Source organism: Protopterus annectens, chromosome 7.part1 (genome assembly GCF_019279795.1).
Source record: "Protopterus annectens isolate FY-2018-M chromosome 7.part1, PAN1.0, whole genome shotgun sequence".
Taxonomy (NCBI): domain Eukaryota; kingdom Metazoa; phylum Chordata; order Ceratodontiformes; family Protopteridae; genus Protopterus; species Protopterus annectens.
The window spans coordinates 327,625,436-327,640,639 of NC_056740.1; the positions used below are offsets into that span (position 1 = coordinate 327,625,436).

At 44.2% G+C, this 15,204-nt stretch overlaps 1 protein-coding gene across 5 annotated transcripts in view; it reads left to right on the forward strand.

The window, feature by feature from the left end:
• Positions 1-15,204, forward strand: part of QRICH1 (glutamine rich 1) — a 1,772,469-nt gene that overhangs the window by 613,502 nt on the left and 1,143,763 nt on the right. The gene's annotated exons all lie outside the window — the stretch shown is intronic.

Here is a 15,204-nt window from a genome sequence, read left to right on the forward strand (position 1 = left end):
TTATCTAACTGCCTCTCAACATTCCCTGACTACCGAGATAAATTTGCTTCTCTTCTCCCTTGTGAATAGTGAATAATCATTGTCCCTTTCGGCAGCAGTTTTGTCAGGATCAGCTTTTTCTGCTGGTATGACTTCATCTTTACTAATACAAGTCTTGACTGCTTCCTCATTGCCAGGTGGTGGGCATACACTGATGTGCCCTTGAAATTAACAAATTCTGCTGGGGAAATTTCAGTGCAATTGCTTATTAGTACTTTTAATTGTTGCAGTCTGTTCCTTCCAGTTTCTGTGGTACAGCAGAAAATCTCAGTTTTTCTGTGTACAATCTGACTAACTCCACCATTTTTTTTAATGTCGCTTCAGAAATCAGATGTGATACGCAGGCAGCCTTTTCTTCATTTCAGCCTCTAATATTTTGCAGTTTTTATCAGTTCATCTCAATTGCTAGTTAAAGGTTCATGAATTTTTTTCCATCCTTTTGTTGTTTGAGTTGATATACTCCTTCAGTGTTTCATCTGTTGTAATAGCCTCTGAATACATATGCATTTTGGTTCTTTCTCTAAATTACTGAAAGCCATATTTTGTACTAGAGCTGAAGTTTGAACGTCGTTTTGCTGAACAGCTGCAGGATCCTTTCCAGTAGGTGTTTTCTCTAACTTTCTAGCTGATTTTCTTTCAGACTTTCTAAATTTCCTCTTTGCTGGCTTACATTCAGTTTACTTACTGTCCACTAACTGAGTTTTGCTCAAGTTCAACAAATATCACTTGCTCTTATTTCTTGGTTTCTTTTTTCACATTGTGAGACCTGCAGTTAAGTTGTTGATCAGTGTGTAGCCATCTTGCAAGTCTAAGGTGTCTTTTTATTAACAGAAAAGTCGAGTAAAACTTGTTTCGCCTTCTGTAAGTTAAAAATAAAAGTTTTGCTTTCCTAGTTTTCATAATAAACAATGTACCCAAATATCTGCAATCCTCAACAGTTTGTTAAAACTGCAGCTTTAATAAGTAGACCAGATATGAGCCAAAGCTGTGACATTTTGCAAAATATGAATCGGCTGACGGTTATGCACATAGCCCCACCACCACAACAAAGTACTCTCACAGCTCTCGGCCTATTAATCTTGTTTATTTTCAGCCTATTAGTCTTGTTGATTTTCAGACAGCCTTCAGCTGTACTCCAGGAATTGAGGACAAAGCCAAAAATAATAGGACAGATGCCAACAGTCATAAACCGATTTAGTATTGCTTCTCTGAACTTAGAAACATATAGCATTAACTATCAACCTCTTAGCACAAGAGCATGGGAGAGAGACAAAAGTAATGGTAGGACAAAGGCCAACCATCAGAGACAGATCTTTCATATAGTGCTTGTATATCCTGGCTGTTTGCTCATGCCAGATCGGTTAGTCATGCATTTTCTTAAGGATAAGAAGTCTGAAAATCCAAGTGCATGTCGTTTGTCTGCAATCCTGATGAGTTTGCTAAAGCCACACTTACTGAGGAACACACCAAAAATGTAAGGTACAAATTGAGGACATTTAGCCAAAATAAGGGACAGATGATGTATGCACACAGCCCCCAGGCAAAAAGTAAGCTTGCAACTCAACTCTTGGCAGTTAATCTTTTTCATCTACAGACAGCCTGTCATACCGAGACATTTATAGCTGCTTTGTCTGTGCACATCTGAAATGTCACACTTAATAAATGTAAACTAATTTTTGAACAACGTATTTCAAACAGGTCTACAGAAAAACATTGCCATAGCTCTCAATCTCATAGAAAGCCAAAAATGATGCTAGGACACAGGTCATCAGTCTTAGAGAAGTATTTTAAATATTGTTTCTATAAACTTAAAGTTGTTAGGCTAGCAGGTTTGACATTGGCATTAATTTTCTGAAGGATAGGAAGTTTGAAATTAAAATGCCTGTCATTTATTAACTGTTGTCTTCAACAGTGTACTAAAACCACAGATATTACAAGAGACAGACCAAAAGTGTAATGCACAAATCAGAGACATTCTTACTGGTTCCATGGTGTAGAGCAATAAAGCCCTTACTGTGTACCATACAATCCTTGTTTGTTTAGCAGCATGGGTGCTGGATTGGGTCTCAGGGAAGATGGCAGCAATAGGGTCAATGTCAGCTTTCCCATCCTGGGGTGAAGGAGTCAACATTGGCTCACTGCATTAAGTCTTTCAAGCCTCGCAAGGTCCATGCTAAATAAACTGTGTGCTTCGTTGTAAGGAGGTTGCACGTGAGCAGAAACGTGCAGTATTTGAAGATTGACCTTGCAAGGGTGTAGTCTGTGGGGTGGTCTGCATTAGGGCACACTTTTTGGCAGCAATTGTGATGCTACACCAGCATCTTCAGTCTCCTGTCTGTTTCCAGGTCATGGGTTGGGTTGAGCCCTGGAGAAACTAAGGTGGTCATTCTTCCTCCCCCAACATAGCAGTCTTGTCAGATCTCTGCCCTTCAGCACAAGAGTCCATGGCAAAATCAAAAATAATAGAACAAAAGCCAGTAATAACAGATTTTACATATAAGGTGTCTAGAAAACTATAGGATTGCTAGATAGTATGTTCTGCAGTAGTTTGCATTTTCTGGAGGATACAATTAAATGCCTGCCATTACTGACTGCAAATCCTCAGTAGTTTGCCAGAAATACACTAATTTTACAAGAGACAAGAAGTGCAAGCAAACATCAGGGACATCAGAAAGCTAGCACAGTAACATTTTGCTGGCATTTTCTGCAGGATGTGAACCCTTAAACTCTTAGCTGAATAGTCGGGGACAAATGCCCAAAATCAGACACACATTTTTAAATGCAGGTATTACTTATGTATAAGGTTATTAGAAGCACATGAAGTCTGAAACATGACATGTCTGCCATTATTTACTGACTATTGTCCAAACATTTGCCAGGAAACAAATGAAGGAGTAGTAGGAACATTCTGCAGGAACAGTGAAATTGGAGGGGCATTGGAATCTGGGACAGTGACAAAAAGTGAGGGACAAGGACCCAAAATCAAGGACATGTTTTATATTGCCCTTAAATGCTTAAATTGCTGGAATAAAAAGCTTTATAGTAGCATGCATTTCCTGAAGGATATGAAGTCTGAAAAGCAAAATGTCTGTCATTATTTGTCACAAATAAAAAGTCTACCATTATTTAGTGATTACAACCCGTATGCAGCAGGGAGACTCGACAAATAGTGACAGTGGAAGAGTATTGACCATTTCATAGCTCTCAACGTCTTAGCAGAAGACCCTGAGGCAGTGCCAAAATGAGGGGTAAACACCATAAGTCAGAAACTTTTTAAATATAGCTCTTATGCTTATAAAGATGCCAGAATAAAATGCTTTGCAGTAGCATGTTTTTCCTGAAGGGTATGAAGTGTGAAAAGCAAATGTCTACCATTATGCCCCCCCCCCCCCAAAAAAAAGTCACTGCAGCAGATAACTCTCAATCTCTTAGTAGAAGAGTAAATGACAGCAACAGAAATGAGGGGGAAAGATCCAAACTCAGAGACATAAAAAAGGAAAAGGGTACAGTTGGAAATACCTGTAGAATTAACTTCACTAACAGTCTGGTATCGCCATTGAAGGCAAATTGCTGAGTTAGTAGAGCACTTGTGAAGGTAATAAGTTGAAAAGCCTTGCAAAAGATGTATTAGATGTTCTTCATCTCACATTGCTGCAGTCCTTACACTTGGGTAGTCCGCTGTCCTCGGTCGGCCCGAATATCAAAGCATTAGGCTGACGTCGGTCAAGGCGCATAAGACTGACATCAGGACGTCAGGGTACAAATGCGCATGACCGACGTCATATCCTCAGTCTTTTTTGCCGCATGGTCCGATGCAGAAGCAGCGTTGCAAGTGCCGTTCGGCGTTCTGAAATTTTTCGAATTCGGAGTTTCAGACCGAGTCAAAGTTGGCTAAGTACCCCGTTGGGGAATATTTTAGTTTTTTCTTGCCTCAGTGGTTTACCGGATGTCAAAAAAAGTGAATAACTGTATTTCTTGTGGGAAGCAGATACCGCATAGAGATTATCATACTTTGTGTATTCCTTGTTTGGGGCCTGAGCACGACGTTGTTGGGTGTCGCTTTTGTGCTAGGTTTAATAAGCGCACTATTAAGCGGAGGTTAGATTGTGCCAGGTTGGTCTTCGGGAAGCGGTGCAATTATAATATGCCGTCGGATGCTCCAACGCCCGCTTCTTCGAAGAAGCGCAAAGACAAAGCAGCTAAACCCAGGCAAGAAGAGTCGTCCGTACCGGACGCTGGTTCTTTGGAGGCGTCGGTGGAACCGGGGGTTCCACCGGAGGCTTCTCTGGAGTCCCAGGGGGAGACTTTGTTATTGCAAGATGTGGCCTCTCAGGAGGCAGGTCAGGCTGAAGGGGCTTCTCAGGTTACTGTACTTCCCTCCCTTCCTAGGGTGGTTAGGCCCTCTCCTTCTGTTTCCAAGGCTTCTCCCAGAGGCAGGCCAGGTTTAGCTTCTGTTGGTGTCACTCCTAGTTCTTCAGGATCTGTGCCCAAGAAGCACATGCTCAAAATGGCAGAAGATTTAATTTCTTTGATTAGAGGTTCTTTGCCCCCTCCTGATAAGAGGCCTAGGGTGGAACCAGAGTTGGGGAGTTTTGAGCAGGTTTCGGATGTTTCTGAGTCTTCGGCTGAAGACTTGCAGGAGTATTCTCCTTATTCTGATTCTGATGTGGATGATTCTACTCCTTCTGCTTCTCCTCCAGAGGATTTTTCTTTTTCAGAGACTCTTCATTCTATGAGGGAGCATTTTAAGTGGGAAGGTCAGGACTTCTCTGATTCCAGGAAAAGGCTTAGGGAATTTTTGCTTTTACCCCAGCATAGGCCTTTGGCTATTCCTCCTGTTCTGGATGTTGTGGAAGATGTGTTTGCGGAGGCTTCACTTAATCCTGATTCTTTGCCTCCTGCTCCTGTTAAGCCGGACAGGTATTACAGGGTGCCTGAGGCTCATAAATATCTGTATAAGAGTCCTAGGGCAGACCCAGAAACAGTTAGTCAGGGACCTAAGGGTGTCAAGGCCTCTGTGGTAAAAAACCCGGTTCCTCCAGATAAAGAGGCCAGAGCTTTGGATGGATGGGGAAAGAAAGTCTATACTTCTTCCACCTTAGCTATGAGGGCTTTGAATTGCCAGTTTCACATGTTGAAATATCAAAACTATCTTCTTTCTCAATTGAAGTCTAAGGTAGATGCTCTGGCGGAAGGCATTGAGTGTAAAGAATTGCAAGATTTGGTACATGTTTCTGAACAGGTGGGTAAGCATTCTTTGCAATGTGGATTTGATGCTGTACAGGCCTCGTCTAGGGTGGCTGCCACTGGGTCAGTTCTTCGCAGGCACGCCTGGCTGCGGGATCAGAATTTATCTGACCATGTTAAGACAAGGATTTTGGATGCTCTTTACAGTCTGATGTGTTGTTTGGTTCACCTGTGGAGTCAGTCTTGAAGAAAATGGAAGACAAGGCTAAGTCTATGCAGACCGTTAAAGATTTTTTGCAAGTTCAGCCTCCGAAGTTTAGTAGGAATTGGCCTGCTAAGGGGTGGACGTACCTTTCTTATGATTCTCAGTCTAGGGGAAGATCTAGACGTGGTAGGGGTAGAGCTCAAGGCTCTTTCAGACCTAGAACAGGGAGTTCACCTGCACAGTCTTCGGGTGAGGGCAGGGGCCAGTCCTTTCGTAAACAGGCCCAATGACCTACCTTTTCAGCTGCCAGAGCCTTCTTGTCTGGCAGCACCTTTGGGAGGAAGGTTGGCACTCTTCAGAGAAAATTGGAATTTGATTACCCAGGACAAATGGGTATTGGATATTATACACCAAGGTTACAGGTTTTATTTCCATACATTGCCTCCTTTCAAGGGCATGCCAGACGTTCCTCCTCAGCAAAGAATAGAGGCTCACAAACAAATTTCTCTGCTGCTGCAAATAGGGGCCATACAGCCGGTCCCTCTGCCAGAAGTAGGCCTGGGATTTTATTCACGCCTGTTCCTAGTACCAAAGAAGGGGAACACGTGGAGACCAATTTTGGATTTGTCTATCCTCAACACTTATCTGGACATTCCCAAGTTCAAAATGTTGACGTTACAACAGCTTTTACCTCTGCTGGGCAAAGATCACTGGATGGTGACTCTGGATCTCAAGGAAGCTTACCTTCATATTCCTATCAGGCTAAGTTGCAGGAAGTATCTGCGTTTTCGAGCTGGGACTTCTCATTATCAGTTCTCTGCATTGCCCTTTGGCTTATCTACTGCGCCCAGAGTGTTCACGAAGGTTCTGGCTCCAGTGATAGCTTTCTTCAGGCTGAAAGGAATACAGATCTATCCTTATTTGGACGATTGCCTGATTCTGGCCAAAGGAAGGGACGAGCTTCTTCATCATTTGCAATATGTGATAGCAGTGCTAAGATGCCTGGGGTATTCTGTGAACGAAATAAAGTCCAGTCTAGTACCCTCTCAAGACATGTGCTTTCTGGGTGTGAGACTGAATACAGCATCCCAGATGGCTTTTTTGACCCCGGACAAACAAAAGAATCTTTCTCTTTACTTCCATCAATTGTCTCGTCTGTCCAGGCTGACTGCAGGGACAGTCCTTCAAGCCTTGGGGTTCATGGCATCTTGTATTCTGGTGCTTCCCAATGCCAAACTGCATATGAGGAAGCTACAATGGTATCTCAAAAATGTATGGACTCAGCACTGCCAAGATATGGACACTGTCATTCAGATAATACCTTGCATTCAAAAGGAATTTTTGTGGTGGGCTCAGGAATGTCACCTAAACAAGGGACTCTCTGTGACCCGGCCAGAGGCGAGTCAGATTCTAACGACAGATGCCTCAGACAAAGCTTGGGGAGCTCATCTAAATGGAAAGTGGATACAAGACACGTGGCCTGCCAGACTACAACATCTACATATCAACTTGAAGGAGATGTTAGCAGTCCAATTTGCATTAATAGCTTTCAAGGATTTACTTATTCCAGGGCAGGTGTTGATTCTAACAGACAACACAACTGTCATGTGGTACATCAACAAGCAAGGGGGAACACATTCTTATCCTCTATGCAGGCAAGCAATGATTTTGTGGGAGACTGCTCTCAGTTTACAACTCAATCTTCAGGCAAGGTTTCTGCCGGGAGCACAGAACTCCTTAGCAGATGTGTTGAGCAGACGAATTATGGATCCCCACGAGTGGAAATTGGATCCTCATGTATTTCAGAAATTGACAGTGTCATGGGGAACTCCAGACATAGATCTGTTCGCTTCTCCACTAAACTACCAGCTGCCAAAGTTTTGCACAAAAGGTTTCATCCCACAGCTTGGAAAGTGGATGCTCTTTCTTTCAATTGGAACAATCTTCATGTGTATGCCTTTCCACCTCTGCCTCTCCTCCCAAAGGTACTCCTAAAGGTCAGACAGGACAAGCCGAAGATGATTCTAATAGCTCCAGATTGGCCTCGACAGCACTGGTACCCATTACTGAGAAGTCTGGTTCGGGAGCCTCCATGGCCTTTGCCTTCGATTCCACACCTGCTGTCTCAAGAGAACAGTCATTTACTCAATGTCAAACTTCACTCTCTTCACCTAACAGCCTGGCATATTCTGTTTTAAACCCTGGAGGGTCTCAGCTTCCGCAGCAAGTTTTGAATGTTATTTTGGAGGCCAGAAGGCCTAGTACAAGGAAAGTATACGCAGGTAAATGGAAGAGATTTTTATTTTGGAGTGCAGCAAAGGGATTTGATGTTGCTAAGCCTAATTTAAGTGTGGCTCTTCAATATCTTGCTGAGTTACTGGACAAAGGATTGTCCTTCTCTTCTATTAAGATTCATGCTGCAGCAATTTCTGCTCACTATGACTGTGATCCACCATTGTTTTCTCATCCTTTGTTTAAGCAATTCCTTAGAGGGGCAAAGAATATAAGACCCCCACGTAGAGCTCCTACTCCTGCTTGGGATCTCAATTTTGTGTTGGAGAAACTCACTCTACAACCTTTTGAGCCTGCAGCTACTACCGAGTTGAAATTTTTATCATGGAAGACTGCTTTTTTGTTGGCCATTACCTCTGCGAGAAGGGTTTCTGAATTACAGGCCCTTATGGCAGTTGAGCCTTTCTTAATTTTCCATAAGGATAGGGTATCTTTACGTACTAATCCTTCCTTTATGCCTAAAGTGGTTTCTAGTGTGGCTTTAAACCAAACTATTCATTTGCCTACTTTTTATGCAAACCCCCAAAATAAAGGGGAAAAGATTTTGCACACCTTGGATATACACAGGCAGTTGCGATATTATTTGAGCAGAACTAAAGTGTTCAGGCAGTCTCAGCAGTTGTTTGTTTCTTTTACTTTGGGTTCTCAGGGCAAGCCTGTGTCAAAACAAACTATTTCGAAGTGGATTGGGTTTTGTATTGCTTTCTGTTATTCCCATCATGGTAAGGAAGTTCCAGCTGGGATTAGGCCTCATTCCACTAGAGCTACTGCCACTTCTACAGCTTTTTAAGGGGGGTGGCAACTAAAGATATTTTGGAGGCAGCTACTTGGAGTTCAGTGCATACTTTCTCTAAGCATTACCACCTTCCACTTTACTCTAAATCTAGGGCTGGGTTTGCCACTGCTATTTTACAGGGCATTTTGGCAGCTCCTTCTAGTTTATAGTTTTGCCATCCTCCCTTACCTCTGCTTTGGGATTCTACCCAAGTGTAAGGACTGCAGCAATGTGAGATGAAGAACATAGTACAGTTTTGTAACTACCATAAATGTAGATGTTCGAAGATCCACATTGCTGCAGTCCAATTTACCCTCCCTCCTTCCCCTCTGCTGTTAGAGGCGGTTGTGTGGTTTGGGTTGTAAATATTGTACATATTGTATATATATATATATTGTTCACATGATTAGTGCAAAGGTGGTTGGTTGTTTTTTGCTGTCTTTTGTTTTTTGACCTTTCTGTTTAGGGTCTTCTGACATCTGGGGCAAGAAAAGACGGAGGATATGACGTCGGTCATGCGCATTTGTACCCTGACGTCCTGATGTCAGTCTTATGCGCCTTGACCGACGTCAGCCTAATGCTTTGATATTCGGGCCGACCGAGGACAGCGGACTACCCAAGTGTAAGGACTGCAGCAATGTGGATCTTCGAACATCTACATTTATGGTAGGTACAAAACTGTACTTTTTCTTATAAATTTAAAGTGTGGCTCTTGCATACCTAAGATGTTACTAGAAACTTTGAAGTGTTGTGTGAAAGTCCTCAATGATTTGAGGGGGAAAAAACACTTATGCAACAGAGCAAACCAGAAAAAATATCAAATCACTGTTCTGTAAAAAAAAAAAGCACTGGTTGTTGTTAAATCATTTTCTTCTAGTTTGTTCCATCACACAACTTTATTTATTTTTTAATTTTTTGCCCAGTACTTGGTCAAGGGAAATATTTCTGAAGGCACTTTTTTCTGTCCTCTGTGATTTGCCAGAAAAAAATTGCTGAGGAACAGAGCAGAATGAGGACCATTCTGCACAACTGATAGTTTAATTACCATGCCCATTTCCATGAAATGTAAATGGCTGATCACTCTGCTGCTGCCCCTGCAACTTTTTTCTCCATTGATAAGGTGGCACTAGAGGATGTGTAGGTCTACAGCCTGACTACTAAGCCTGCCAGCAGTGAGAGAGGGTTTGAAACGTAGTAATGTCACTGTTATAAAAAGGGCAGACATCTGATGCGGAATCCAGTTAGTTCTTACATTGCAAAGTAGACATCAGATGCCTCTGTTTTTTGAAAACTTGTTACTTTTGTGGAAGTGCAGAGATAGCTGTGTAGGCACTGTGATCATACAGTAGTGCTGTGGGTGTAAGATCTGCTTCTAAGAAGCCTTGCTGGCCACCCCCCCCCCACACACACACACACACACACACACACACACACTTTAGTAGAGGAAAGAAATTTAGTTTTCTTAAAAATCGGATTAAAAAAAATCCCACAGAGCTGCTTTCGTGGCTGTAGATCAGCAGCAAACACTTACGCGGACAACAGTTTGAAAAATGTTGCTGTATGCCACATAGGCTGCGGTTTAGCCCCTTTCTAATTTCTCCAAATCTTTTAAGTTTCTAATACCATTACAGGAATGGACCCCATTCCTAAGTCAAAGTATGATTAAAGTTCATGAAATTAGTATTGTTTCAATCTTTGATGTTGGCCAGAAATGCTGTTTGCAGCACCTGCAATATGTATGCCCAGTATAGACTCCTCCTGCAATTCATATGGAGTTACATGCAGCTGTAACATAACTAAGTATGATTATAATTTCTTTTTTATAAGACCCGTTACTCATACTACAGTTGGAACTGTCTCTGTATCCTTCTTCCACATTGCCTTCGTTTCTGCCTGCAGATTGTTATATTATGACTTTCTCTCTCTCTCTCTCTCTCTCTCTCTCTATGCAAGACAGTGTAGTTACTGTGTGTAGCAGTTCCCTTTACTCTTCATGGACTACTATATTTGGTTTTCTTGTGTCTTTTTTTTGTACTGTTGTTAATGTGTCAATCCCATATGATGTAAATGTCATAATTTTCTGTAATGCTTTTTATGGCTTATGTTTACAATGTTTTTCATCTACTTCAATATTATGATCTGAAGTAGTTTACTTCATTTGGTCTTCAACCTGTGGGTACTGGATCCGTATCAGATCTGAGTCGGCAAATTCACTAGCATCTGCTCCAAGCTCCTCCCCTTACCCATAATACACCTCCACTACCTTCCAGCCCCCAGATTTCATTTGCCGCGGCTTGCCTGAAGCATCGTGATCTTCTGAGCTCCGAGTTAGTGGGTTTATTGTTTTTTAAGCAACTTTTTTTCTAAAAATTTGAGTGTTGGGTGTTTAGTGTAGGTTCCCTCTCCTCCTCCCCTCGCTGTTGTCGCCCCAAGCCTGTCTTCAAAAGGTGCACTGAGTGTGGCCACAAATTATCTCCTGCAGATGGCCACACTCTTTGTGTGATGTGCTTGGGCATTGCCCATTTGAGTACGGATTGTACTATCTGCGTGGGTATTAACCCAAGCACTATTAAGGACAGGAAGGCAAAGTTGGCCCTAAAAGGCCTTCTACCCACTTCTGAGGCAGCTGCATCGTGCACTGCTTCGGTCACCGGCTGCTGTGGCCGCCTCTCCTTCCTATCTTGCCCTTGCTTCTCCTCCCTCCCAGGCTGGGACTCAACCTCCCATTTCTAAGCTGTGGAAGTGGAGCAGAAAAGGGGTAGAGAGAAGGAGAGAGAGAGAGCACAAATCAGGCAAGCATTCCAAACCAGAGAAACACAAGAGGTCTCCGGACCTTCCTTCTACTCCTGCTAAAAGTCAGGCTAGGATCTGTGACTCCCCTTGGCTCTGATCTCCGAGATTTTCCCCGGAGCCGGAGGAGAGACATCCTCCATCTAAGGCCTCGGTTCCTCGGCCCGCCAGATTGGAGTCTTTGGCCTTGTTGAGATCCACTCCTAGCTTATCGGAAGGTGACATGGATAAAATGAGGAGGTTCATTCGTACTCTGATCCAGATGGGGGTTTTGCCAGCCCCTCTTCCTCTAGATGGTGGAGCTCGCTTCCCTTTTTCACACCAATTTCTCCTTCTCCGATCCGTCCACCGGGTTTAGAGTACTCTGATCCGAGGATGGTCTTAGTCAGGGGGTTGGTGCCTATGGTACTGGTCTCCTCGATGCTGACAGCTGCCTGGACCGTGTCAGATCCGACCAGTTCGGATTCAAGTGGCTCTCGGAACCGTAGCTTGGGTGTTGGATCTGAGGGAGCGGAACTTTTTTCATCGGCTCTGGCGCTGTCGGGCCAAGTACCCTCCCTCAGAGCTCCGTCTACGATTCTCACATCGGATCCGGGGAGAGCGGCTTCCTTATTGGTATCCCAGGAGGCCCGTTCTTCCTCTGCCTTCAGCGTGGTAGAAAGGGTTCTCTTCCACTGGATCGAGACCCTGGACTATTTCCTCTGATTCTGCCCCGACTCCCTCGGCTCTGCCTACGAATCCCATCATTTTACCAGAGGAACAGCCGGTGCTTGAGGAGCCCCAGGCAGCGCCAGCGGGGAGGTTGGTCCGCCCCAAAACCTTCTTCTGACGAATCCGTGTTCCTGGAGGCTTTCGGCACGGGCCCATCTACTTCCTGGTTGTCCCTTCCCGCAGATCCCCTGGTGGACCTGGACACCGTGGAACCAATCCCAAAACGTCCAGATAAGATCTTGAGTCAACCATCAGATAGACCAGCATGGAACAAGGGCTCCCCCGTAGACACTATGGTGGTAGCAGCAGCCACAAAAAAGGAACTAGCCCAAGAGAGTTCCTCGGTTCATCCCCCTGATGGAGAGTCTTGGATGATGGACCGCTTAGGGAAGCAGGTTTATGCGTCAACCTTTTCCATCAGGGCGCTGAACTACCTGGCCCATGTCACGAGACACTAGCGCGACCTGGTCAAGGAACTGGCAGAGTCTCCCCCTAAGTCCATGTCACAGGAGGACAGACACGTTCCCTGTGAGGATGGCCACTTTAAAAGCAGTCTCCAACACGTCCATGCGACTCCTCTCGCATGCTACCGAAGGAGCTGCTAGGGCTGCTGGGTCCGGCGTGTCCATGAGGCGCAACGCCTTGGTTAAAAATGTCAGTTTTTGGAACCATTCAAGGCGTCTTTTGCCAACTCCCCATATGATGGCTCTACTTTTTTGGTAAGACCGTCAAAAGATACTTACTTTAGTCCAGAGTGAGAAGGACGGGAAGACACTGTCTGCTGTCAGAATCTGCTTCTTGAACCCTCAAAGATCCGTTTCCCAGAATCAGAGGGGGCAAAATAAGATGTAGTTCTGGAAGTCACAGTATTTCCGGGACACTCGGGGCTCTTCTTCCCCCAGAGGCAGAGGGGGAACAGGATAGACACCGACCAGTGGCAGAGGGGGCCTGAGGAATTTTGGGTCTCGAGAACCTTTTTTCGGACAGGCCCGGACAGCAACCCTGAGGGATTGCCCGACTGCTGTACTCTGGAGGCAGTCAGGGGATGATTGTCATTGCACCTGGTGGCATGGAAGTCAGTAACATCAGTCCGCTGAATGCTTCAGATCATATCCAGAGGATACTCTATTTCCATTCTGGATGTTCTTCGTGTTTCACTGTTGAAGTCATTACATTTGGGTAATCTGCTGGCAGGTTGCCCTCAGTCGGCCTGAATTCCAAAGTCTTGGGTCCTGCATCTGTTGCTGTCTTCTCTTCCATGACGTCAGGTTGTCAGGGGTATAAAACATGCAGCCGATGCCATTTTCTTTAGTCTTTCTTGCCGCGAGGTGCCCGAAGCAGTAGTATTTTGCAAGTGCCAGTTGGCCGACTACTGAAATATTCGAGTTTGAGTTTCAGAACCGAAGTCTTCACTAAAGCTAAGTACCCCGTTGGGGAAACTTTTTTTTTTCTTGCTTTTTACCGATGTCAGAAAAAGTTAATTGCATTACTTGTGGGAAGCAAATACCTCATAAGGATTTCCATTTATACTGTATTCCTTGCCTAGGCCCTGATCACAACGTGCCTGGCTGCCAGTTTTGTGCTAGATTTAACCAACGCACCATTAAGCGTCTGTATATTTTTGCATCAAAGTATTTTGGAAACAGATTGAACTACCCAGAAATGTAGTCGGATAATCCGACTACCGGAGTACATAAAAAAACGCAAACAAAAGGACAGAGAAAGGCAGTAGAGATCCAAAACTGATGACGAAGCTTCTCCTAAGCCAGTTGCCGGTTCACAGGTACTCAGTGAGGTGCTTTCGGAGCCCCTGATACCCGCTACCATCGAGTTGCAGGCCTCTACCGACACCCATGTGGAGCCTGGCATGCCACAAGATACTCGGGGTATTGGACCGACGGATGTATCTCCCTCGGATGGGTCCAGAGCCGTTGAACAGGCACCGGCTTATGAGGGTGTATTCAGGCCTCAGTATTTGTATATCAAACCGACGACAGCTGCAAAACCTAAGACAAAAGCAACTTTTAAAACTAAAAAAATGACGCATGAGCCACGTGCACGGGACTCTATGCCTAAAAAACAGATGATCAAAATGGCTGAAGACCTTATTACCTTGATCAGGGGCACCCATCCCCCTCAAGATAAGAGGCCTAGGCAAGACACTGATTATGAATCTTCAGATCAGGTTTGTTTTTCTTCTGATTCCTCTTCTGATCAGGAATCATCTATACCTCCCTATGAGGATTCTGATGCTGAGGAGTCTATTCCATCTGCATCTGCATCTCCTCCTGAGGATTATTCATTTGGAGAAACCTTGCATACTTTGAGGGAGCATTTTCACAGGGAAAGTCGAGACTTCTCAAAATCAAAAAAGAGGCTCAGGGATTTCCTCCTTCTCCCTCAGCACAAGCCTTTAGCCATTCCCCCTGTTTTAGACATTGTGGATGATGTGTTTTCGGAGTCAAGCTTGACCCCTGACTCCTTAACTCCGGTTCCCAGTAAGCCTGACAGATATTACAGGGTCCCTGACTCACATAAATTTTTATTTAGAAACCCTGCTGCTGATCTGTAAACTATTTCACAGGGTCCAAAGGGAGTTAAGGCCTCAACAGCAAAAAATCCTACCCCCTCTGACAGATTCTAGGGCACTAGACAGATGGGGAAAAAAGGTTTATACATCTGCAACCTTGACAGTCAGGGCCTTAAACTGTCAATTTCATATGCTTAAGTACCAACATGTTATGGGATTGCTGAAACAGAAAATGATGTTGATTTCAGAATGTGCAGAAAATAAAGAATTGCAGGAATTGTTGCATGCAGCTGAACAAGTTGGAAAGCATACTTTGCAATGTGGTTTTGATTCCTTAGAGGCCTCCTGCAGGGCCGCAGTTACTGGATCTGTGATTAGGAGGCATGCCTGGTTAAAGGAACAAAATTTGCCTGATTATGTTAAAGCTAAATTGCTAGATGCACCTTTACAGCTTGATTCTCTCTTTGGTATGAAGGCAGAAGAGGTTTTAAAGAAAATGGAAGACAAAGCTAAGTCTATGCAAACTGATAGAGACTTCTTACAAGTGCAGCCACCAAGATTCAGTAGACACTTGCCTACAAAAAATTGGTCCTTTCCTGTGTCAGACAGCTCAAAGGGACATATCCAGATGCCCTAAAGGTTCCAGATACCAGATGCAAGATTCATACAGGTCAA